General features: G+C 42.2%; 1 protein-coding gene across 2 annotated transcripts in view; it reads left to right on the forward strand.

Annotated features, from left to right (window-relative positions):
* Positions 1–325: 325 nt before the first annotated feature.
* Positions 326–26,068, forward strand: part of tex2 (testis expressed 2) — a 147,203-nt gene continuing 121,460 nt past the window's right edge. For both annotated transcript variants that reach the window (XM_078225809.1, XM_078225808.1), the window contains exon 1: positions 326–436. The gene's annotated coding sequence lies outside the window, so the exon portion shown is untranslated. The remainder of the gene's footprint in view (positions 437–26,068) is intronic.

Below are 26,068 nucleotides of genomic sequence, written 5' to 3' on the forward strand. Positions count from 1 at the left end.
GTACCAGCAAAATGTTGGCCTGGTGAGAGAGTGTGCAACAAACAGCATCGCCAAGAAGATGATGCCTCCCACGGTCGATAGGAGGTCAGATCGATTGGTTTAGTCTGAGAAGGGGTGAAGGGGGCGGGGTTGGCGGCGGACAGCCCCCGCGCATGCGCCGAAGGGGGGCCCGGGTTGGAGGAGCACAGCCCCCGCGCATGCGCCGAAGGGGGGAGGGGTTGGAGGAGCACACCCCGCGCGCATGCGCCGAAGGGGGGCGGGGTTGGAGGAGCACACCCCCCGCGCGCGCATGCGCCGAAGGGGGGGCGGGGTTGGAGGCGCAGAGCCCCCGCACATGCGCCCTACCTCCCCAGGCAGCGCCGGTGTCAGCGGACAGTGGCGCGAGCGCCGGGCGGGCGGTTGGAGGGAAGGCGGCTCGAGCCATGAGAGTGTTGGGGTAAGGAGAGCGGCCGGCTCCGGTGTCCCTCCCTCCCTCCCCTCACACCCGTCCCTCGGCCGGGGTAATCGCTACCTTCCCTCTCATCCTTCCTCACCGTGGCCGGCTAAAAGAGCGGCTGGATCCCGCAGTGACCGAGCCCAGGGACCGGGGGAGGGGGGAGGCTGGAGAGAGCCCGGGCTCTCAGCCCGCTTTCTCCTCAGGCCCTGCTCGCTTCTCCCCCCAGACTGGATTCCCCTCTCCTCCCAGTACCGAGGTCACTTATTCCCCTCACTGGATCACCAAGCCGGCCGAGGTCACTGGATCCCTTCACCCCATACCTTGACCACTGGATTATTCCTCCCATGTTGTTACAGGATCACCCCCTCACTCCATACCGTCACTGGATCCCATGACAGTATCAGTGGATCCCCATCCTCATACCATGATCCAGGCTCCTTCCCCCTCCCCCCTACAAGGTCAGTGGATCCCGTCATCGCATACACTGGTCATTCTTCCCATAAACATTGAATCCCTGTGCCATACTAGATCCCTACTTGCATCCTGATCAATCCATTCCCATACAAGGTCAAAGGAACACCATCCATACTGGTCACTAGATCACTTACCATGCCTGTCACCGGACCCCTTACCACATGTCACTTGAATCCATTCTCATGCACAATCCTTCCTCTCTCACAGGTCACTGGATCCCTCCCATGTCAAATCCACTATCACTCACCCAACACTCAGGTCAGGATCGCTCCCCCTCTCGCGTCTAGTCTGCTGGATCATTGTTCCTCCTGTGCCGAGATCACTGGATCGCTCCTCCTTCCATGCCAAAGCCACTGGATCACTCCTACTCCCTCGCCAAGGTAATTGGATCGCTCCTTGTCCTGTGCCGAGGCCGCTGGATCCCCCACCCGTACTTTGACCATTGGGTTCCCCACCCATACCTTGGCCACTGGGTTCCCCACCCATACCTTGGCCACTGGATCCCCCATCCCTATCCTGATCATGATCACTCTTTTTCCCTTATCAAAGTGAGACTCCTCACTAAGATCACTATCGTTTCTCTTCACCTGGTGTTGGGATCACTAGATCCCTTCTCTGGCCACAGTCTGATCACTGAATCACTCCTCTCATATCTGGGTCATACTTCATCCACACCTGGGTCATTAGAGCTCCCATTCCTCACCCCATACCTGAATTATTGGAATCTCCCTACACCCCATTATCTCTTTGGTTCATCCCACCAAGGTCTGCATGCTCCCGCTATTCACTGCACCTCACTCTTCATCTATTTATGATTTACAGATCTGATCAGAAATTATAAGTTGTCTTTCTAGTTTTTAGGGGCATTCAGCTCCTCTCCCCCCCCCTCATTACAATGGATGAAATCAAGTTTTATTCTGGTATTGAAAAAGTTGTTTTACCCCACATGGATGAGGCTTTTCCTTAATGCTTTGCATATTTCTTATCCCTACATAATTGTTCAAAATAAAATTTATAATGTAGTTCAGTCTATTGGGAGCTGGTAACCATTTAACATTTCTAGCTAGTTTAGCGATCTTAGGAGATGAGAACTATTGTAATATTTTAAGTTTGTGAAAAATAGTGCATTTTGAAAGTAAGTACTTTCAGTTGTGCAGCTTGCTTTGATCTTTGACCCATCATTAAGAAAGCAGACATTTAAACATCAGTTTAAAAATCAATAATAGGAATCAAGCATTATCTCTCTTGATAGAGTGCAAAGGGGTGTCTTGGACTATGGAACTTGTTCAGTGTGCTTTTGAATGTAACATCGCTTGGTAAATACTATTATTTGTTCTAGTAGTCTACTAAGTTACGATTGGGCATGACTGATAAAGACTTCAGTCAAGGTATTCAGTGGCCATCATTAGCCAGAGATGTAAGTGTTTGTGAATGATGATGAGCTCTTGTGGTTAGGTGTGCATCAGTTATGGTCAGTTGGTAGCACTATTGCCTCTTGAAGCAGAATGTTGAATTCAAGTCCCACTCCAGGAGTTGAGCCCATCAATCTAGGTTGACACTCCAGTGCATTGTCCATCTTTGTTTGAGACATTATACTAAGGCCACATCTGTCTCCTCCGATGGATATGAAAGATCCCATGGCATCATTTTGAAGAAGACCAGGGAAGTTATCCCTGGTGTCTGGGTCAATATTAATCCCTCAACAAACATCACAAAACACAAATTATTTGTTCATTATGGCATTGTTGTTTGTGGGAGCTTGTTGTGCATAAATTAGCTGCTCTGTTTCCTTCCTTATAATAGTGAATACATTTAAAAGTGCATCATTTGGAACATCTGGTGGTTGTGGAAAGGCACTATAGAACTGCCAGTCTCTTTCTTTTGATGTAATTTCAACCCCACCATTTGATTATGGGTTTTCACTCTATTTCTGATTTTTGAATACACCTACAAGCAAACAGTTGTCTCTGTGAAACAAAGCTGTTGACATAGTGTTAAAGTTGCATTGGAGGTCTGAGGCCAAGGAGAGGTTTTTTTCCCCAGGGTGGTGGAATTGAAATTAGTAGTACAAATGGTTTGGTCCATTGTGCCTGTGCTAACTCTATACCAATGGCAATTCAATTTTCAAATCCTTTTAATTTCTTAATATGTTTATCCAGTTTCCTTTTTAATGTTCTGATTATCTTGGCACTTGCGATCACATTGCGGATGTTGCATTCATATTCCAATATTTTTTATGCCTATGAGATACAACTTGTGTCATAAGCTATTGTAATTTCAAGCAAATTAGTCTCTGGCTAAATCAATCACACACTTCTGTTTTCTGTTTACACCTTTTGTATGAGTAGTGGATTTATTTTAGGCATTTGGACTTGATCGTTAATTGGTGCTCAACCATGCATTATCTATTACTGCTTTAGTTGAATATATTTTTATTAATAGGCATCACAGGAAATTCACTCTCGACTACAGAAACCACACTGTACAAGTAAAATAAACAGCATTGAGCATTGCGAAATAAATATCTTAACTTGAATCTGACCCTTTGCCACTTTAATTTTATAGCCAGCCTGATATCACACCACTAGTTATGATGCATCCGTTGACCTCATGTTCTGTTCCTATGTAAAATTGATTTTCAGCTAACTGGTAGTAGTACATTGCCTGTCTTTGTGTTCACACAAGAGGATTAATGAATACTGGAGAAAGGAATTCTACCATGTCAATAGAGGAAAAATAGTTCTGTTTTTTCGTTATTTCACCATTGCTTATTTTTGAAAAAATATCAAGACTGATTTCTCAAACTTATACTGTATTATATACTAGAGTTTTAAAAGGAAGTTTTAAGGTACTTGGAAAATGGAAGTCTTAATACAATTAGAAAATCATAGTATGATCAGACAAAATGTCAACTTGGTTTTCTAAAAGGAAAAATGTTTGTCAAATTTATTAGAGTTCTTTGAGGATGTATCTAGTAGTGTATAAAGGGGAGACAGGAGATGTATATACTTGGATTTCCAAAAGGTATTTGGTATGTGCCACACAAAAGATAGAGGGCTCATGGAGTTGGGTAATATATTAGCATAGAGGATTGGTAAACAGAGTAGGCATAAGTGTGGTATTTCCAAGTTGGCAGGCTGTTACTAGTGGAGTACTACAAGGATCAGTACTGGAGCTTCAGCTATTTACAATCTACAGTAATGAGATAGATGAAGAGACCAAGCATAATGTATCTAAGTTTGATACAAAGCTAGGTGAGGAGGACACAAAGGCTGCAGCTTGGTCAAGTAAGTGACTTAAGTAGGTAACAAGGTGGTATAATGTGGTAAAGCGTGAAGTTATTCACTTTGGTAGTAAGAACAGCAAAGCAGAATTTTATTTCAACATCATGAAACTTCTGGATGTTATTCAGAGAGACTTGGAAATCAACTATGAATAGCGGAGCAGGCTCGAGGGCTTGTATGATCTAATCCTATTTCTTATATATTATTTGTAACATCAAACTATGCAAAAGAAAAGCACAGTAATATCATGACTGCTTCACTGTGAAAGGTTCTGACTTTCAGATGAGAGATTAAACTTGTGTGCTGCCTGCTTATTGAGATGGGTGTAAAGATCCCATGGCATTATTTGAAGAAGATCATGGGCGATTCAACACTTGGGCAAACCACCTGAACAGATTCATGGTTATTTATCTCATTGCTGTTTGTGTGTAAATTGGATGTTGCATTTGTCTACAAAAAATGAACTTTATTTGAAAATCAATTTAGGTATGAAAGTTGTTAGTTAGGGTTAGTACCTGAAGGTGCTATATAAATGCACGCTTTGTAATTGAGTAGACTGCTACTCGGTTACTTAAATAAATTACTGCATTTTGAGTATTTTTAACGTAATGTTTTTGACATGCATTGTTTAAAGCTGGCTTTTTGAGAGAAAATCTGACTTTGCAAGAAAATAATCAAATGTTTCCAAATGTAATTGTTTGTAAATCCTTGGACATTTGGATTTTGGGAAAGGAAATGGCTTAGGACACTTCCACAGTTACTTGTGAGACGGGGTGCGATGTATTCCAAAATGTTGTGACACTTAGTGATTGTTGTCACGCTTTACAAAATCTCTTAACAAAATAAATAATTCCATAGTTGTTCACAATTTATTTTCCTGGGAAGAAATATTTTAATCCAATTATAATTTGTCTTGAATCCATGGAATCCCAACAGTGCAGAAAGAGGCTATTTGGCCCACCGAGTCACACCGACTCTCCGAAAGAGCATCCCACCCAGACCTTCCCCTCCACCCTATCCGCGTAACCCCATGCATTTACCATTACCAATCCACCTAACCTGCACGTCTTTGGAGTGTGGAAGGAAACTGGAGCATCCGGAGGAAACCAATGCAGACATAGGGAGAACATGCAAACTCCACAGACAGTCACCCAAGGTTGGAATCGTACCCTGGTCTTTGGTGCTGTGAGACAGCAGTGTTAACAACTGTGACACCCTTCCCTGTTTTATTATTTTTTCCCTAGTGATATTGTTGGTGGGACTATGTGAAAATGAAGATTGATATGGCAGTGGTGGGAAAAACTAAGCTGCCAGTTTACATAAAAGTTCGTATTAGGCTGAAATTAGTGGGTTTGTTGGAGGTCCTGATTATGATAGATGGATGCTATCTCATTGAGTTCAAATAGTTTTTGCCATTGGATAAGATAATGGTCATTTCTTTCTCCTCTTTTTTTATTTAACAATTCTACTTCTCTTCTGAGCACTGTGAAATGTTTATATGCTCACTGGAAATCCCTTGGTATTTGTCCCAATACCTAGTCTTCATTTTTGATAACCTTCAGTGATTTTGGTAGGCACAATAAAAGCAAATAGCAAAATTGGTACCTGATCCTCTTACGTCCAACACATTTTCTATCAAAATTTGCTGGATGCAGATCAAGAATAGAAGTTCTCTTTCTCAGATACTGAGGTCCATTGCAGTGCTCTCCCTGTTTGAGATCAACTATTTGATGCTGTTTTAAACCAGGAATAATGAATTAATATTCGTTCATGAGATGTGGGCATCACTGGTCACGTTTAGGCTGGACCTGACAATTTCCCTGAAGAGCATTGGTGAACCAGATGGATTTTATATGACAATCGACAGTGGTTTCATGGTCACCATTAGACTTTTAATTTCAGGATTCAAACCCAGCTTCCCAGAGGATTGTTCTGAGTCGCTGGGTTAGTAGTCCAGTGGCAATACCGCAATGCCGCCACCCTGGAAAAGAAAACCATGTTTATTTTCAAGTATTGAAATTGTTTTCAGGATCAAATGTTATAATGGATCCAACAAATTCATGTTTTGTATTTAAATGGTTTGTATCATTGACTGGGTAATTTGTGAAGAAACGTTTCCCATTCTCTTCCGGTATATTTAAATAAGACATCATGAGGCATGTTTTCCTTATGAGCACAATTCTCAGAAGTCTTTACTAGGGATTTTTCTTCTCTTTTATTGGTAGCCTGGAAGATATATTTAATTATTTATTCATTCATGTAACTTCCAGCTGTGAATTTTAAAAAGCAAGCCACACACAGTATTAATGCATTAGAGTTCTTGTTTTCTTTTCATATTTATTATAACTTAGGCAGTGCGTACTTTTATCTTGTGTACTTTTCTCAGATACTTTTAAGGCTTTCGTTGAGGAACTAAATCTAGTTCCAATATTTGTACATTGTTTATTTTGAGCTAGAAGTAGTTGAGTTTCTTTTCCTCATTCCTTTCTGCCTCCTACCCCACCCCTCTTATCTGTATCATTCTCCATTGTGTGGTCAAGATTAACATGCCTGCATCCAAGTATCTGACTGTGTGTAGAGAAGTACAAGTTACTGTTTGTGTTGTCTTTGAAGTTGGCTGAATTATTTTCAGTAAATTGAACCAATTTATTACCAATTCTGAATTAATTTAGTTCCAGTCATTAATTTATTTTATATCCTTGTAATGTTGAAATTCATCCCAACAATAGTTGTCAAAGTTTATCAATGGCAAATAGAAAGAACTTGTGTTTATGTAATTTCTTTTGTGACTTCAAGATGTCACAAAACACTGTACAGCCAGTTAAACATTTTTGAGGGTTAGTCACTTTTTTATAATGGGGAACACGAGGCAGCAAGTTTGCACACAGCAAGTTCCCACAGACAACAAGGTGACAATGAGCAGATAATCTGATTTAGTGATGTTGGTTGAAGGAAAGAAATGATCAGGAGATCCTGGAAAACTGTTGTTCAAAATGTATATATAGTGCAGTGGCATCATTAATGTGCACCCAAAAGGCAGGTGTGCCTTGGTTTAACATTTTGAAAAAGAGTGTCTGCGACAATGCAGCACTCTGCAATAGAAGATAGTCATTGCTTTACTTGTTAAAAAAATGCTTTAAAAAAAAGCTTATAATTAATGAGCTTATAATAACATTACATTTTTCTATTTTCTGAACTTGCATGTTTATAGTAGGAAGACTTGTTTGGTCAGAAACTTTGTCTTTCCTGAAGTTTGAGAAGAAGCTTCATGTTGGCTGTTAAAGCTGTCAGTTTGAGGTTTGCGATTGTCGGTGTTGATCTCTGGCAGTCCATATGCTTTTTCTTCAACTGTGCCTGATGTCAAACATTGTAGATTTTTTTTCATTTGCAGTAGCATGATAGATGATGGATGTTTTTAAAAGAATGCCACTTATATTTGGTGCATCTAAGTTCTGTGACAAAAATTCAGGATTGCTCAAAGGATCATTCAACGCCATGATCTGCAATTGAAATGGGAACCCAAAGTGGCTCACTAATGAATGCAAACTGCCTCATGCCTAAACAAAACGAAAAATGAGTCAGGATTTAATGGAACTTGATCCATGGTAAAATATTGGGTTTTGCTGTACAAGAACCACATAAATTAATATTTGATTCATGTGATTTCCAGCATCAAAGTCCACAGGGTGTTTTCTTTTATGTCGGGGTTTAGTTCCAATGAGTTTCTGGTTAGAAACAACAATATGTAAATCTTTGAAATAAGGTATTCTGCAACATGATGGGCCTTCTCTGCTTAGACCGCTTGTCAGGCATTGATCAGAGACTTTTAAAATCAAGTGGGCTTCATGGAGTTGAGAGGTGGTCAGGCTGTTATTCAGCCAGGCTGGTGGTTTTCTATCCAGTTGATAAAACAGCAATCTCAGGTTTTCTCAGTTCTCAAAGATATAGAGATTTAGTCAGGTGACCTTCCTCACCAATTTCTTCAAAAGGAATATTTAACCAGTGTCTGGAGCTAGCTTTGATTTCGAGCCTGATGATGTCTCTGTCATTGATCCATATTGAGGGCCTGGTGTTTGGAAGCCATTGTTTAGACAGACCCACTGACTGCTAGCAAGTGAGCTTATCAGATGCAAATGACGTCCCCTTCGTTCCCCTTTGAAATAGGCCAGGACAGTCCCAGATGTGATACAAGTCTGTTAGCAGTTCTGTAAACACTGAGTTCTAATGTGAGTTTTCTGGTCTTTTGTAAATAGAGGGTCCTCGCAGTTAACTGTAAGGTTCCAGAAGCTGAGAAAAGAATTCCTTTGTTCTTGCAATGTCCCCAGACAACAGGACAATCTTTGGTCATGTGACTTGGGGCAGAAAGTCAATTTTTTAAAAATGGCAAAATAAACTTAAGGATTTCTTTTCATGTCATATGGAACCCAACACTTGTCCCTTCGAATGTTTGGCTAATGCCAGCGATGTGCTTTCTGTACAGTAAAATAAAGTCAGTTTTTCTGAAGCAATGTGCTATACCTAATAGTCCTTTCATAAGTTTGTGCTGCTGATGACTATCTGAGAATTTCTCATTTGGCTTGCCAGTAACCCAGGGTGGGCTGCAGCTTTCATATAGTGATTTGTTATGCAGTATTGAGGAGTAAGCAATAGCTACTAAAAGCAAAATTGAATAAATTTGGAGGATAATTTGTTTATGCAGTTCATATTAGAAAAAATTCATGGAGACATTAAAAGCATTTGTGTTTAGCAAAAAAACAGGAAAGGGTAGTTGGTAATAGGTTATGGTGAATTTAACACAAGTAGCTAACTGCTGTACAGCCAAGTTTCTTTATTACATACAATAGATTTTTCTGGAATATTGTGAGAAAATTGAGGTTTTACTGAAGTGGTATGATAATGCAGTTGTGTAATTTAAATGGCTGATAAAATTCAATCTTCACAATGATGCATATTCTTTAAATTAAGATAATTGTCAGTAAAACTTACTGTGAGGTGTTGAGCACATCAAAAGCTTTCAGCAAGGAGCAGAGAATATTGGCAAGAAAAGATTTAAAATACAACATTCTACTTTATAGAACAGCAGTATGTTCATTAGATAGACTTGAGCAGAATTGTTTCTATATATTTCTGGCATAGAACTCCAACAGAGATGTTTTTCAGCTGACTAAATCAAACCACAATTAATATGGGTTTTCCCTCAATAGTGCTTCCTCCACTGCACAACTTGCATTCATTTTGTGCATATTGTACATGTTTCAAAGTAGCATTGACTGCTAAAGCCAGAAGTTTCATACAAGTTCAAGTAAAAATAGCTTTTTTACATTCATGTCATTGGACTTTGCTGAATTGTAATCTATGGTATTTTTATTCTAAACATTGTAATAGTGGAAATACTGGTGAATATTTCGCTTTTGTTTTTTACTCTTTGAATATGATCAGTGCATCTTTGTGGCATGTTATTGATCTTGATAAAAGACTTAAAGAATTTGCATTTGAATGTTTTTGTTCAAATTAATTGGCCTTGCTGTCTGCTCCATTATACATAGTTTGGGATCACGATTTTGCATTGTTTTCTGGAGTTCAGCATTCGTGATAAACTACAACTATTTCACTGCATTGTAATACTGCTGGTGCACAATATGAGAACAATATGAAGTTTTTATGTCTTTGACCTTTGCTTTTGGGTCTCATGAAAAGTTGACTTTCAGTAATTTTGGAGGCGTTTACTGGTCTTTGTATAATGTGATGTCAACAGTGGAAGTATTGTTGCCATTGGCAAACTATCAAAGTAAAAGTCCCTGTTCCTTGGGCTTTGTACTAGGCTGAGTCCATGAGGATAAAGTGGAGTTTCTCGATCAGCCTACACACCTGGCATTTTGCATTGGCACTGAAATTCATACATGATATTGCTAATTGGTTGGCAGGATTTTTTTTGGACTACTGTGAGCACCATACAAGTGTCACTACTTGTGCAACTATTCCATAGTAAGAGCGTGAAACAGCTTGCTTAATCTTCTAAAATGTTTGAGATATATTGCCTTTCCAGGGTAATTTGAAATAGAGTAGATACTTCTTGGGTCTGAAGGTGAGCCTTTGGCTCATTTGTGAGTTTGCACTATACAGAGCAAGCAGTGATCCAATCAGGATAACAATTATCCTCCGGGATCGCTTTGATGCACTGTATTTCGGTGTCAAGCTTACAATGTGAGCAAATGAATCAGGCCCTGTTTACAAGACTGCTGATGAGGCCAATCCTATAGTGCGTGGAGTTATATGAATTCTAACAGGTATATTGACTGGTCAAGAGCTGGTCAGATGCCATAGAGTCAAAGAGGTTTACAGTGTGGAAACAGGCCCTTCAGCCCAATTTGTCCATTCCGCCCAGTTTTTACCACTAAGCTAGTCTCAATTGCCCGCATTTGGCCCATATCCCTCTGTACCAATCTTACCCATGTAACTGACTAAATGCTTTTTCAAAGACAAAATTGTACCCAGCTCTACTACCACCTCGGGCAGCTTGTTCTAGACACTCACCACCCTCTGTGTGAAAAAATTGCCCCTCTGGACCCTTTTATATCTCTCCCTCACCTTAAAGCTATGCCCTCTAGTTTTAGACTCCCCTACCTTTGGGAAAAGATGTTGATTATTTACCTAATCTACGCCCCTCATTATTTTATAGACCTCTATAAGATCACCCGTAAGCCATGCTCCAGGAAAAAAAAGTCCGTGTATCCAGCCTCTCCTTTATAATTCAAACCATCAAGTCCTGGTAGCATCTGAGTAAATCTTTTCTGCACTCTTTCTAGTTTAATAATATCCTTTCTATAATAGGGTGATCAGAACTGTACACAGTACTCCAAATGTGGTTTTACCAATGTCTTGTACAATTCAACACAACGTCCCAACTTCTGTATTCAGTGTTCTGACCAATAGAACCAAGCATGCCGAATGCTTCTTCGCCACCCTGTCCGCCTATGACTCCACTTTCAAGGAGCTATGAACCTGTACCCCTAGATCTCTTTGTTCTATAATTCTTCTCAACGCCCTACCATTAACTGAGTAAGTACTGCCCTGGCTCAATCTACCAAAATGCATCACCTCACATTTATCTAAATTAAACTCTATCTGCCATTCATCAACCCAACTGATCAAGATCTCATTGCAATCCTAGATAACCTTCTTCACTGTCTACTATGCCATCAATCTTGGTGTCAACTGCAGACTTACTAACCATGCCTTCTAAATTCTCATCCAAATCATTAATGTAAATGACAAATAACAGTGGACCCAGCACCAATCCCTGAGGCACACCGCTGGTCACAGGCCTCCAGTTTGAAAACCAACCCTCTTCAACCACCTTCTGTCTTCTGTCATCAAGCCAATCTTGTATCCAATTGGCTACCTCACCCTGGATCCCATTAGATTTAACCTTATGTCAAAAGTCCATGTAGATCACATCGACTGCACTGCCCTCATCTACCTTCTTGGTTATCCCTTCAAAGCCATGCTGACTGTCTCTAATTAGTCCTTGCTTCTCTAAATGGCTGTAGTTCCTGTCTCTCAGAATACCTTCTAACAACTTATCCACTACAGATGTTAGGCTCACTGGCCTATAGTTCCCAGGCTTTTCCCTGCAGCCCTTCTTAAACAAAGGCACAACTTTTGCCACCCTCCAATCTTTAGGCACCTCACCTGTGGTTGTTGATGTTTCAAATATCTCTGCTAGGGGACCGGTAATTTCCTCCCTTGCCTCCCACAACTTCCTGGGATAGATACACTTCATCAGGTCCGGGGATTTATCTACCCTGATGTACTTTTAAGATTTCCAGCACCACTTCTTTTGTAATATGTAAACTCCTCAAAACATCACTATTTATTTCCCCAAGTTCTTTAACACCCATGCCTTTCTTAACAGTAAATACTGATGAGAAATATTCATTTAGGTTCTCGCCCATCCCTTGTGGCTCTGCACATAGCTGACCTTGTTGATCCTTAAGAGGCCCTACTCTCTCCCTAGTTACTCTTTTGCCCTTTGTGTATTTTTAGAAGCTCTTTAGATTCTCCTTTGCCTTATCTGCCAAAATAATCTCGTGTCCCCTTTTTGCCCTCCTGATTTCTCTTGAGTGTGCTCCAACACACTCTATACTCATCAAGGGATCCACTTGATCCCAGCTGCCTATGCATGTCATGTGCCTCCTCCTTGTTGACAAGGGCCTCAATAATCCGAGTCATTCAGGGTTCCCTACTTCTACCAGCTTGCCCTTCACTCTAAAAGGAATATGTTTGCCCTGAACCCTGGTTAACACACTTTTGAAAGCCTCCCACTTACCAGCCGTCCATTTGCCTTCCAACAGACTCCCCCCAATCAACTTTTGAAAGTTCCTGTCTAATGACATCAAAATTGGCATTGTCCCAGTTTAGAATTTTCACTTTTGGGCCAGACCTATCATTCTCCATAGCTATCTTAACACTAATGGAATTATGGTCACTGGTCCCAAAGTGATCCTTCACTAATACTTCTGATACCTGCTCTTTCTTATTCCCAAGAGGAGGTCAGGTTTTGCCCCCTCTCTAGTCAGGCCATCCACATACTGAATGAGAAATTCCTCCTGAATATACTCAACAAATTTCTCTCCATCCGAGCGCCTACTACTATGGCTGACCCAGTCACTGTTGGGAAAGTTAAAGTCCTCTGCTATTACCACCCTCTTTTTCTTGGAGCTATCTGTAATCTCCTTACATATTTTCTCCTCAATTTTCTACTGACTGTTTGAGCTAGAATGTACATCCTAGCAATTGGCTGATCAAATCAAACAGTAAATTCATTCAGTTGTTTTTAACAGGCAGAATAGTTTTACCAGGATGTTGCCTGGTATGGAGGGCATTAGCTATGAGGAGAGGTTGAAGAAACTTGGTTTGTTCTTACTGGAACGACGGAGGTTGAGGGGCGACCTGATAGAAGTCTACAAGATTATGAGGGGCATGGACAGAGTGGATAGTCGGAAGCTTTTTCCCAGGGTGGAAGAGTCAATTATTCGGGGGCATAGGTTTAAGCTGCGAGGGGCAAGCTTTAAAGGAGATGTACAAGGCAAGTGATTTTTCTTCACAGAGGGTGGTGGGTGCCTGGAACTCGCTGCTGGGGAAGATAGTGGAAGCAGATACGATAGTGACTTTTAAGCATCGCCTTGACAAATACATGAAGGGGATGGAAATAGAGGGATATGGTCCCCGGAAAGGTAGGGGTTTTAGTTCAGTTGGGCAGCATGGTCGGTTCAGGCTTGGAGGGCCGAAGGGCTGTTCCTGTGTATAATTTTCTTTGTTCTTTGTTCTTCTTTGTTCTAATACAAACTACTAAACCAGCCTGCTCTTGTAAAACCTTTGGCATCTATGTTAGATGTGGTTTCATGATTTGGCAGCACTTGCTGAACAAATCTGAGTGTGCTAATAGCTACATCAACCAATTAAGATAATCAAGCTCCATAACGTGGCTCATTTATGCTGGCTAGAAGTGACATACATTCCCAGGGAAGCATCTGTTCTCTGCAAACAAAAGGAATATGTTTAAACCTTGCACCTTTTTTAAATTATCTGAAATACAGGGAACCTATGATTTCCCCGTGGCTTTCTCCATGCCAACTCCTCAGGCAAACAGAGTTGACCTGCCAACCATTCACAACCTTTCTTCTGCTGCGTGAATTGTTGTAGTCGTTTGAAATTTGGCATTGCACTGTCCCAATGAGTGCAATGTGAAAAGCTTTTGAAAAGATCCCTCTCCCCAGCCATATTCAAATTATGTACTACCAAGTGACTGTTTATATTTGATTTGTAGGAAAATCTCTGTGGGTTCTCCTGTGAAATTGAATGACACAATTTTGTACTTTGGATTTTGCATTAATTTGGTGTCACGTTTGACACTGAGGTGAGTTTCCGAGCATATCTCTGCACCATCTCCAAGACCATCTATTTCTGATGACCTCATCCATGTCGTTTGACCTCTAGGTTTGACTATTTCAATGCGCTCTTGGCTGATGTCCTGCATTCCACCCTCTATAAATGAGACCATCCAAACCTCTTCCTGTTTCCTTATATACAGCAAGTCCGTTCGCCTGTCACCCTTTTGCTTGCTGACCTATAATGGCTCCCAGTCAGACCCTCTTGCTTTCTTTGAGTATTTGAGTATATAAATCAATTATTTTAACAAGGTTTCAAATGAAAACCATCCTTTGCTCATTGAGTATTACTATTTTATTGAAAACAATTCTATGTTTCTATCTTGGAGAGACGTAGGATGAGAGGAGACCTAATAGAGGTATATAAGATGTTGAGAGGCATAGATCGGGTGGACTCTCAGAGGCTTTTTCCCAGGTTGGAAATGGCTGCTACAAGAGGACACAGGTTTAAGGTGCTGGGGGGTAGGTACAGGGGAGATGTTAGGGGGAAGTTTTTCACACAGAGGGTGGTGGGCAAGTGGAATCGGCTGCCGTCAGTGGTGGTGGAGGCAAACTCAATAGGGTCTTTTAAGAGACTCCTGGATGAGTACATGGGACTTATTAGGATGGAGGGTTATAGGTAGGCCTAAAAGGTAAGGATATGTTCGGCACAACTTGTGGGGCCGAAGAGCCTGTTTTGTGCTGTAGTTTTTCTATGTTTCTATGTTTCTAACGCTTAGTTTCACAACTCCAGTCTGACTGGCTTAACTCGTTCAGGCACCTTCACCCATCACCAGGCATGATTGATAATAATTCATTCATGCCTTGTGAAGTCTGTGATTCAGATTTAAAAGCCTGGTCTATTATTAAGAGTTTATATCTCCTTTATTTATTTTTCATGGTAACTTCATTGCAGTGTTACGACACAAATAATGAATAGATAAGCCTGGTCTATTATTAAAAGTTTATATCTCAGTGATAAACTTGCATCATAATTTGTATTGCTTAGTTAAACACTTGGGCACCATATTAAAAGAGACTGTGTTCAGCTGATTCACCAGCTAAACACACTCACTTCAGTAATGTAAGCGAAATACTGCGAATGCTGGTATCTGGAATAAGATGTGGAGATGCCGGTGTTGGACTGGGGTAAACACAGTAAGAAGTTTAATCAATTAGCTGTAAAGACTCGCATTCCAATCATTATTCTGTAAATTGAGTTTGTGTCTCTGTTTGCCCTGTTTGTGAGCAGATCTCCCACTCCACCTGACGAAGGAGCAGCACGCTCCGAAAGCTAGTGGCGTTTGCTACCAAATAAACCTGTTGGACTTTAACCTGGTGTTGTTAGACTTCTTAATCTGAAACAAGGACAGAGGGTCCTGGAAAAACTCAGCAGGTCTGGCAGCAGAGGAGAGAAAACAGAGTTAACGTTTTGAGTTCATTTGGCTCTTTGTCAGAACTAAAGAGAGGAAGGTATTAAATTGTATTAGATATTAAACTGTACTGTAGCTGTGAGATATTACAACAAGATGTAGCAACTTTAAGAACAAAAGACAGATGGCCTGGTTGGTGGCGGTGGTTGTGATGGGGGATTTGCATTGAGGCAAGACATGTATGGGATAGTTTTTAAAAAGGATTTAAGATGGAGGAGAAAGGTCACAGTCAAAAGTTGTTGAACTCAATGTTGAGTTCTGAGGGCGAGAGCGTGCCTAATAGAAAGATGCGATGCTGCTCCTCCAGCCTGCGTTGGGCTTCTCTGGGGCATTACAGCAGGCCAAGGGCAAACATGAAGGTGCTGAATTAAAATGGCAAGCAACAGGAAGGCTGGGATCATGTTCTTGGACTGAGAGAAGATGCTCTGACTGGGTGACTTTGCAGGCCACCATCAGTTTTATTAAGAAGACTATTATTTGACCGGAAATAACATAATGGATTGATGTACTGTTTATTTTCTCAAGCACAACCTTGTCCTGACCCAAATGCTTTGTTTTGTATCTCTAGACCATGCTGTGGTGAATAACCATCATTTGCACTCTTTTAACCAGATTTTTAAAATAATGATGCATCCAGTCTCTTAACTAGTCATATGGATTCAGTTCTCTTTTTATGGGGAGAAGGGAACAGTGTTTGGGTGGAGGTGGGTCAACTGCTCAAAATTCATTCACTCTTGTCTCTTCAGCTTTGAGTTTCAGCTCATAATAAATATAATTGCCACTTTGCCATATTCACCTTGAATATTAAGTATGTGCAGTTTATAGATTTTGTGGTCTGTAAGATGAAGACCATCTGTTCGGGTGCTATAACATTCAACTGTTCCTATTTTCCTCCCCCCTTTCCCATACCCTTATCCTGACATCATTGTAGCTTTTCCCTCCCATGGCCCTGAATAAACATGTCACCTGCATAAGCGCTCCCTCCCTTGAGCCCAAATTTTCATTACACACAATGTTTGATGATTCCCCTGTCTTATCAGGCTATATTTCTCTCCCACTACATCCTTCAATAGTATCACTAGCCCTTCTTCATGAACTTTCAAGCTTTTTGCTGTATCCAACAGCTGTCCTATTTTTAACCTTTCCTCTTTAAAGTCTTTCATTTGTTTCATTGGGAACCAATTTCACGTGCATCCTTTTCTTCTTTGGCAGTCCATCAGGGTTGAGGATGACTTGCTTTTGCTCCGGAGAGGTGGATTCTGCGGTGGCTGAAAAGTCCAATCCTGGAGCCACAAAGTGATGTTTGATGAGGTGGGTGGGTGGGGTGCTCTGGATTCTGTGTGCTCTTTCCGTTGCTGATGCTTAGCCTCCACATGCTCCACCTGGGACGCTTGAGATGATTGGTACCTTCGTGGATGCTTCTTCTCCAGTTTGTACATTCTAAGGTAAGCAGTTCCCAAGTGTTGATGGGGATATTGCATTTAATTAGAGAAGTTTTCAGAGTGTTCTTGTAGTGTTTCCTCTGCCCTCCTAGTGATACTTTGTCATTGCGAAACTCAGAGTAGAGCACTCATTTCAGGAGTCTTGTGTCAGCTGTGCAGACAATGTGACCCACCCATCGCAGCTGGTCAAGTGTGACTAGTGCCTTGATACTGGAGATACTGGCCTGGGAGAGAACGCTCAAGTTGATGCTCCTATCCTGCCAGTGGTTTTGCAAGATTTTGCAGAGGCAATGTTAGTAATACTTTCCAGGGATTTGAGCTGTCTATGTATTTGTTGCATTCAGAAGTATGGATACCAGGGCTACTCTGCAGACTATGAACTTAGTGCTGGCTTTGAGGTCTCAGACTTTGAACACTCTATTCCTCAAGCCCCCAAAGATTGCAGTGGCATTGAAGTCTATGTTGAATTTCATTCAGTGTCTGCTTGCACTGAGAGGAGCCTCCCGAGGTATGGGAAATGATCCACATTGTCCAGAGGCTCATTGTAGGTCTTGTTGGTTGGGGGGCCGTCGTGTGTGGCAAGAGTGGTCTGTTAGAGAATCTTTTGTTTTCCAGATGTTTAGTCTGAGGTCCTTTCTCTCATATGCCTCGGTGAATGTATCGATGATGGTTTGTGCGCGCATACCCAGGCGTCGTCTGCATACTGCAGCTCGATGACAGAGGTTGGGGTGGCCTTGGTTCTGGCTTGGAGGCATTGGAGGTTGAACAGTTTCCTGCTTGTCCTCTAGGTTAGCTCCATTCCAGTAGGGAGTTTCAAGGTGATGGGGTGGAGTGTTGCTGTGAGGAAGATGGAGAAGAGCGTTGATGTGATGATGCAGCCCTGTTTAACCCCAGTTTGTGCACACATGTGGGTCTGTGGTGAGGATTACAGTTTATATGTTATTGTGGAGCACGCGATGAATGGTTATGAATTTTTTCAGGCAGCAGAATTTGAGGAGGATGTTTCGCAATCCCTCACGTTGACAGAGAGTCGAAGGCCTTTGCGAGATTGAAGAAGACCATGTGCAAAGATTAATGATGCTCCCTGCACATTTCCTGGATTTGTTGCAGCAGATTGCAGGGAACACCGTTAACCACAGCAACACTCCACCCTTCTTCTCAAAGGCCTTCGACACTCTGTCAACCATGAGGGATTGTGAAACATCCTCTTCAAATTCAGCTATTGGACAAGCAGGACAAGCTGACAACATGTCCGTTCTGCCTTTTGATAGGTTGAAGCCACACTGAGACTCACGGAGGAGCTTTTCAGCCACTGTGAGGCGGTGGTTGGAGAGCATTCTTGCGATGAGCTTTCCCATAGCGGAGAGTAGGGAAATCCCTCCTGTCTTCAAGATGGTCACAATTAAGGCAAGGATGATGAGGTTGTGGATTCTTGTCTCTCCACCAAATTTGAATATTTCAGTAGGGATTCCAGAGGCCTTGTAGTTTTTCAGCCGTCGTATGGCTTTTTTGACCTCACACTGAGCTGTGGTTGCGCTAAGATACTGTGTTGCAGGATGGTGTTGAGAGCACTTGCGTTAAAGGCTGCGTCTTGATTGAGGAGGTCCTCGAAGTGCTCTCTCCATCGAGTCTTGACTGCGCGCCTCTCCTGGAGCGCCTCTGTCCCTCGGTACTCGGACTATAGATTGCTTTAATTGCACTGAAGAAGTTGCATATATTTTGGTTGTCGATGAGTGGCTGAGTCTCCTGTGCTCTTTCCGCCCATCTGTTCTTTAGGCCATGGTTCTTTGTTGCACCTCGGCCTTCAGTTGCCTGTAGGTTTGTTTCCTCGCACTCGAGTTTTGGTGGAGCTGCCAGGTCAGGAATGCCTTGTGTTTGCCATCGAGGAGATCCTGAATCTCCTGGTCGTTCTTGTTGAACCAGTCTTGGTGTTGCCTGGTCGAAAGCCTGAGCATTTCCTCACAGATGCTGACTATGGTGGCTATTAAGGTGGACCAGGCATTGTGGGTACTCTGAGGCTCTGGCTCATTGGTTGAAGCTAGGTTAGCTGTGAGCCGTTGACTGAGTAGCCCTTCTCAGTGTCTTTGAGTCCAGTGACATTGAGTCTCCTGCTGCAGAGTTTTTTCTGCCTGTCAGTTTGGGGCCAAGGTGATGGAGATGGGAGAATGGATTAGTCGATGGTTAGTCCAACAGTCATTGGCTCCGGTTATGGTGCAGGTGATGCAGACATCTTTGTGGTCCCTTGGTCGGATGTTGATATAGTCAATTAGGTGCCAGTACTTGGAGTGGGGGTGTTGCCATAAGGTCTTCTGCTTGTCCCTCTGGTCGAACAGGGTGTTCGTAATGATTAGGTTATGTTGTAGACACCATGTTCATCATTCCACCTTTTAATCTCTTCAATCAAGTTTCTAGCACCTGGACCTCCCAGTTTAAAGCCACAAATACATTGTGACAATGATCACCAAAAACACATCGAGATATTTCTATCTTTGCCCTGGTAAAAGGCTACGCACATGTCTACTGAATAAATGGATTAAAGCATTTACTTTCCTATTCATGAAAATGTTTCTTTTTCTGTTTGTGGTGGCATAAGTTGAAAACATTTGCTTTTCAGTCTCAAACTTGAAACTTTTAAGCTGGGCTCACTGGGCAAAAGCCAGTTTGTGTGAATTTTGGTATCCTTGGAATCGGCCCTTGCTCAGAGATTATTTGTTCTGCTCATATTCCAGGAACTTAAATAATTAGACAGCATTAGAATGTGAGTGACTGTCAGAATGGATTTAAACTGCAAACTTCAAGATATTTATTTCTGCTCTCAGATCATGAATTGAATTCCATATGTGCTTTGGTTATAAATAGAAAATACCCATTTCATGTCAGGTACTTTGCTTTCATTGATCACCAGAAAAGCTTCTTTGCCAGCTCTGTGCTGCTCAGTCTTCATCTATGAGAGAGAAGTTTTAACCCTCATGACAGAAACACTAATTTCATGGCTTCATCTGGTAGATCAATTTCAGGAGGTGACTAGCAATGTGCACCAAGAATCTGGAGTTTTGTGTGAGAGTTATGTGTAACATTGAGACAAATATCCTAGGCTATCTGGGCATGTGGCTGCTTTAGTATCAAGCTTGCTACTGCTACAGATGCATCATGTCATTAAAGACATTAAAATCTAAGAAGTGAATATAGAATGGATAGTATAGAAACCTTGGTGACTACAGATAAACAATTAAGGTGTAGTAGACTAATTGCGTTTTTGGGTTTAATGCTCCATCTCTCTGCAGCTAAAGGCTTGATGTTAAAAGAGAATTATTGGCGAACTGGATGGCTGTGAATAAATGCAGGAATTAATTGGTAAATCTTCATGTACTCAGAAAAGCATGGTATCATTAGAACAAGGCAACATGGTTTTACAATAGGGAAATTCTGTTTGACAAGTTCAGTAGAGTTTTTAAGGATGTAACTAATAGAGTAGTTAAAGTGGAATTGGTACATGTAGTGAACTTGGATTTCCAAAAGAAATTCAATAAGGTGTCACAAAAGGTTATTCACAAGATAAGGGCTCATGGACTTGAGGGTAATCTTTTAGCATGGATTGACGGTTGGGTAATGGACATGACAGTAAGAGTTTTAACAACACCAGGTTAAAGTCCAAACGGTTTATTTGGTAGCAAGTGCCATTAGCTTTCGGAGCGCTGCCCCTTCGTCCGATGGAGTGGATATCTGCTCTCAAACAGGGCCTACAGAGACACAAAATCAAGTTACAGAATACTGATTAGAATGCGAATCTCTACAGCCAACCAGGTCTTAAAGACACAGACAATGTGAGTGGAGGGAGCATTCAGCACAGGTTAAAGAGATGTGTATTGTCTCCAGACAGGACAGTCAGTGAGATTCTGCAAGTCCAGAAGGCAAGCTGTGGGGGTTACTGATAGTGTGACATAAACCCAAGATCCCGGTTTAGGCCGTCCTCACGTGTGCGGAACTTGGCTATCAGTTTCTGCTCAGCGACTCTGCGTTGTCGTGTGTCGTGAAGGCCGCCTTGGAGAACGCTTACCCGAAGATCAGAGGCTGAATGCCCGTGACCGCTGAAGTGCTCCCCAACAGGAAGAGAACAGTCTTGCCTGGTGATTGTCGAGCGGTGTTCATTCATCCGTTGTCATAGCGTCTGCATGGTTTCCCCAATGTACCATGCCTCGGGACATCCTTTCCTGCAGCGTATCAGGTAGACAATGTTGGCCGAGTTGCAAGAGTAGGTACCGTGTACCTGGTAGATGGTGTTCTCACGTGAGATGATGGCATCCGTGTCGATGATCCGGCACGTCTTGCAGAGGTTGCTGTGGCAGGGTTGTGTGGTGTCGTGGTCACTGTTCTCCTGAAGGCTGGGTAGTTTGCTGCGGACAATGGTCTGTTTGAGGTTGTGCGGTTATTTGAAGGCAAGAGGTGGGGATGGCCTTGGCGAGATGTTCGTCTTCATCAATGACATGTTGAAGGCTTCGGAGGAGTGCCGTGGCTTCTCCGCTCCAGGGAAGTACTGGACGACGAAGGGTACTCTGTCCACCATGTCCCGTGTTTGTCTTCTGAGGAGGTTGGTGCGGTTTTTCGCTGTGGCGCGTCGGAACTGTCACAGCAACCTCTGCAAGACGTGCCGGATCATCGACAGGGATGCCATCATCTCACGTGAGAACACCATCTACCAGGTACATGGTACCTACTCTTGCAACTCGGCGAACGTTGTCTACCTGATACGCTGCAGGAAAGGATGTCCCGAGGCATGGTACATTGGGGAAACCATACAGACACTACAACAATGGATGAATGAACACCGCTCAACAATCACCAGGCAAGACTGTTCTCTTCCTGTTGGGGAGCACTTCAGCGGTCACGGGCATTCGGCCTCTGATCTTCAGGTAAGCGTTCTCCAAGGCGGCCTTCACGACACACAACAGCGCAGAGTCGCTGAGCAGGAACTGATAGCCAAATTCCGCACACGTGAGGGCGGCCTAAATCGGGATCTTGGGTTTATGTCACACTATCAGTAACCCCCACAGCTTGCCTTCTGGACTTGCAGAATCTCACTGACTGTCCTGTCTGGAGACAATACACATCTCTTTAACCTGTGCTTAATGCTCCCTCCATTCACATTGTCTGTATCTTTAAGACCTGGTAGGCTGTAGAGATTCGCATTCTAATCAGTATTCTGTAACTTGATTTTGTGTCTCTGTAGGCCCTGTTTGAGAGCAGATATCCACTCTATCTGACGAAGGGGCAGTGCTCCGAAAGCGAATGGCACTTGCTACCAAATAAACCTGTTGGGACTTTGACCTGGTGTTGTTAAAACTCTTACTGTGTTTACCCCAGTCCAACGCCGGCATCTCCACATCATAATGGACATGAAGCAGAGTGTAGGAATAAATGGGGCATCTTCAAATTGGCAGGCTGTGACTAGTGCAATGTTCAGTGCTCAGCTCTTACAATCCATAATGAGTTAGACAAAGAGAAATTGAGTGATGTAACTAAATTTGTTGAGTACACAGAGCTAGGTAGTCTGAAGCTATGAGGAGTACACAATGAGGCTGTAAAGAAATATAGATAGGATGTGAGTGTGTGTGTCACGGAGGAAGATGGGAGTATAATGTGGAAAAGTGTGAGGTCATTCGCTTCAGTCATTCGAATAGAAAAGTGGCATATTTTTTAAAAGGTATGAAAATTGTAAAGTTGCCTCACAGCCCCTGGGTTCAATTCCTGGCCTGGGTCACTGTCTATGCGGAGTTTGCACATTCTCCCCGTGTCTGCTTGGGTTTCCTCCGGGTGCTCCGGTTTCCTCCTGCAGTCCAAAGATGTGAAGGCTAGGTCGATTGGCTATGCTAAATTGTCCCTTAGTGTCCCAAGATGTGTAGTTTAGGGGGATTAGCTAGGTAAATGTGTGGGATTGTGGGGATGGGGGCTGGGTGGGATTGTTGTTGGTGCAGGCTCGATGTTAATGTTCGGAGAGACTTGTGTACTCGTACAAGAAACATAAAGTTGGTGTGCAGGTACAGCAATCAATTACGAAAGCAAATGCCATGTTTTTTTTTATTGTCGGGAATTGAAGTTTAAGAATAAAGAAATCTGGCTACAATTGTACAGGTTTGGTGAGACCACACCCAGAACAGCATGTAAAAATTTGGTCCCCATATTGTTAAGAGCACAGCTGATGTTAAACGCTAGGGTATTTCAAATCCCAAAAGGGAAAACTTGAAACACCTGCTCTCAACTGTATTTTGCAATTTGGTTTAATGTGAGGAAAGATGAAAACTGGAGAAGGATATCCCAGGTGTCTTTGTGATGATTTTAAATAGAAATAATGTTTATTAAACAAAATGCACAACAAGAAAGTTGATGATAAAATGCACTTGACTAACTCAATGAGTATACCCAGTATCTTTAAATTTACCCAGTTCCAAATTCCTTAATTTTCCCCAACTCCGAGCTAAGCTTCCCTAAACCGCATGCTATAGAGTTTAAAAATGTAGACAAAATCCAGTAATAATTGCCATACCCGGCACTTATCTCTTTCAGGGTTGCTTCTGATGCAGGCCGAAACAATTGGCTTTCCAAACAGGCTTTTCCACGGACACAGCTTGAGTCATAGAATCCCTACAGTGCAGAAGGAGGCCATTCGGCCTGCACCAACAATAATTCCACCCAGCCCCTATCCCCGTAACCCCACATATTTACCTAGCTAATCCCCCTAAACTGCACACCTTGGGACACTAAGGGACAATTTAGCATGGCCAGTCGACCTAACCCGCACATCTTTGGACTGTGGGAGGAAACCGGAGCACCCGGAGGAAACCCACGCAGACACGGAGAATGTGCAAACTCCACACAGACAGTGACCCAAGCCGGGAATTGAATGCCGTGAGGCAACTTTTCCTGCTGTGGGCTGCGTTTTTGAAACAGTTAACTTGCAATGGTTGAAATTGCTCCTAATGTACCATTTTTCCCTTTTGATGTTTCCTTATCTGAACTAACCTTCTCAGAAGTCACACTTAATTACCTTCATTTTGTGAATCCACCTTTTAGAATGTAATTGTGAAGTTCACACCTCATTTCCTCCTTTGAACCTCTAAAATCTTTACTTAAACGCTTGCTATTCTATTATCCATAGTTATCAACTTGCCTTAGGTAAGCACCTGTTTACAATGTTGCTAAACTTATCAACATATCAAAAGCAATACTTCCATCAACTTAGCTAGACTGTCTCTACCACTACACAGCTTCCATTTTTTAAGTAGTTTTGAAAAACATATAAATCACCAGAACACATTCCCAATTACAGGATTTCCTTGATTTTTCATCCTATCACAATTTCCTGACAATATTTCAGGAAAGATATACTTGCAATGGAAGCATAAATTCACTAGATCCGTGGAATGAGAGGTTTGACCTTTGAGAGGCTAAGTAAATTGGGCCTATGTTCTCTAAAGTTTGAAGAATGAAGGGTGATCTTATTGTGACATATAGGCCGAGATGTTACCATTGTTCATGCTGACGGGATTTTCCCTTCCTGCTTCAGTGTTTGGAGATTTGGCTAGGTGCCAAATTCTCCAATTTCACTGTAGCGGGAACGTGGCATGTACAGCTGCTAAGATCATGCCCATAGATTTTGAAGGGTAGATACTTGGGCTGTTTCCCCTGACTGGGTCCCTGGTGCTGTGAGGCTGCAATACTCACCATTAGAGTAGAACAAGGGACACAGTTTCAAGATGAGGGACTCCTCATTTAGGATTGAGGTGAGAGAAATTTCTTCACGCAAAGGGGTTGTGAATCTTTGGAAATGTCTACCCCAGAGGATTGTGGATACTCCCATCACTGAATAAATTATTGTATTTAAGGCCGAGATAGTCAGACATTTGGTGCCTTAGGGTCAAATGATATGGGGAGTGGCTGGGAAAATGGAGTTGAAGCCCAAGATCAGCCATGTTCAAATTGAATGGTGGATCAGGCTTGACCATATGGTCGTCTTCTATTTCTTATGTTCTAAAGATACGATTTCATCTAAGGCATAAAGATAGAATATACTGCAAATTCTTAGCAAGCACGGCAGCAACTGTGCAACGAGAAATCAAATTTATGTTTCAGTTGTTGACCCTTCATAAGGAAGTAGTGAATAAGTGACACCAACTTCTGCTTTTAGAATGTGAAGCAACATTTAAGGATAAGACTACTTTAGTTCAGTTGATTAAAAATAGTTTCATTTTCTGCATGATAGATTACTGATGAGATCTCATGAATGCACTTAAATATTCCGATGTGACCACATCTAATGAAAATTATGGAATGATAGCAAATAAAGGGATTTGATTCCTTGAGTTGGATGTCCAAGTATTTAAACAACTGTCAGATTTACCTTATTGCACCAGTGATAAAATGATTAGTCATTTTGCACACTTGTTGCAATTTTTATTTTGTTACACAGGTGGCATGGTGGTACAATGGTTAGTATTGCAGCCTCACAGCACCAGGGACCTGGGTTCAATTCGGCCTTGGGTGACTGTGTGGAGTTGCATGTTCTCCCCCTTTGTCTGTGTGGGTTTTCTCCAAGTGCTCCAGTTTCCTCCTCCTCCTCCTACAGTTCAATGATGTGCAGGTTAGGTGGATTAGATGGTAAAATGCGTGGGTAATGTGGAGGGGGGTGGGGGGGAGGTGTTGGGGGCAGGCTTGGATAAGATGCTCTTTCAGAGAGTCAGTGCACTTCTGCTCTGTAGGGATTCTGTATTGCCAATTTTGTTGGGGGAGAGAGAGGAAAGGCTTTAATTTGTGCAAAATATTCCAGATTTTTAAAATAATGCTCAAATTGCAGAATCTGCTGAAATGGTAAATTTCAAATGTTCTTGGAACCTGCTTGTGCTGCTGTTAAAGTGGATATTGGTCAGAGTTCTAGTCAGGAATTTAAAGCTCTTACTTTAATTTTGTACAGTGGGTGTTGATTTGTCCACACACATTGTTGACACTTTAAAAAAAAAAATTGATTGCTTTAATTCCAGAATAAATTTTGGTCAATTTCAGAATAGATTTGGGTTAT

Source organism: Mustelus asterias, chromosome 12 (genome assembly GCF_964213995.1).
Source record: "Mustelus asterias chromosome 12, sMusAst1.hap1.1, whole genome shotgun sequence".
NCBI classification, from domain to species: domain Eukaryota; kingdom Metazoa; phylum Chordata; class Chondrichthyes; order Carcharhiniformes; family Triakidae; genus Mustelus; species Mustelus asterias.